We start from the raw sequence: 504 nt of genomic DNA on the forward strand, positions 1-504 counted from the left end.
CTTAGACTTGCATGGCTTAATCTTTGAGACAAGCATATGCTACTGGCAGGATCAACCAGATAGCCTCTTGTCGCCGAGCCCGGCAAGAAACACCGGGCTGCTGTGCGCACCCGAGAACCGAGAGCTCGTGCTGCTGCTGCTGCTGCTGCCGCTGCCGCTGCCGCTGCCGCTGCCGCTGCCGCTGCCGCTGCCGCTGCCGCTGCCGCTGCCGCTGCCGCTGCCGCTGCTCTGTACGGACGGGTAAGTGACGGATCCCGCGGCCGGGTTCGGTAAACACCGGTCGGGAATTCGACCCTTCCTTTGAGGTGGAAAGAAGAAAAACCCCAGACGTTTCTCTTCTTTTTCTTTTTCAAGCGTGCGAGTGTAGCATGGTTAAAAACGTCATAACCAACATATGTTGTATCGTTTACACAAAGTATCACGACGTGATTATTATTATTGTCATTACCAACGCTTATAGTAGCCCCTCCCAGTTAGTAACCCCTCCCTGTTGTGACGCCATTT

At 55.0% G+C, this 504-nt stretch overlaps 1 non-coding gene across 1 annotated transcript in view; it reads right to left on the bottom strand.

Annotated features, from left to right (window-relative positions):
- Nucleotides 1–62, bottom strand: part of LOC130132320 (18S ribosomal RNA) — a 1,856-nt gene extending 1,794 nt beyond the window's left edge. Inside the window, exon 1 of the ribosomal RNA XR_008812678.1 lies at nt 1–62. This exon is cut by the window's left edge and continues 1,794 nt beyond it. This is a non-coding gene — a ribosomal RNA (18S ribosomal RNA).
- Between the last annotated feature and the right edge of the window lie 442 nt (nt 63–504).

Source organism: Lampris incognitus, unplaced genomic scaffold, assembly GCF_029633865.1.
Source record: "Lampris incognitus isolate fLamInc1 unplaced genomic scaffold, fLamInc1.hap2 scaffold_138, whole genome shotgun sequence".
In the NCBI taxonomy this organism is placed as follows: Eukaryota; Metazoa; Chordata; class Actinopteri; order Lampriformes; family Lampridae; genus Lampris; species Lampris incognitus.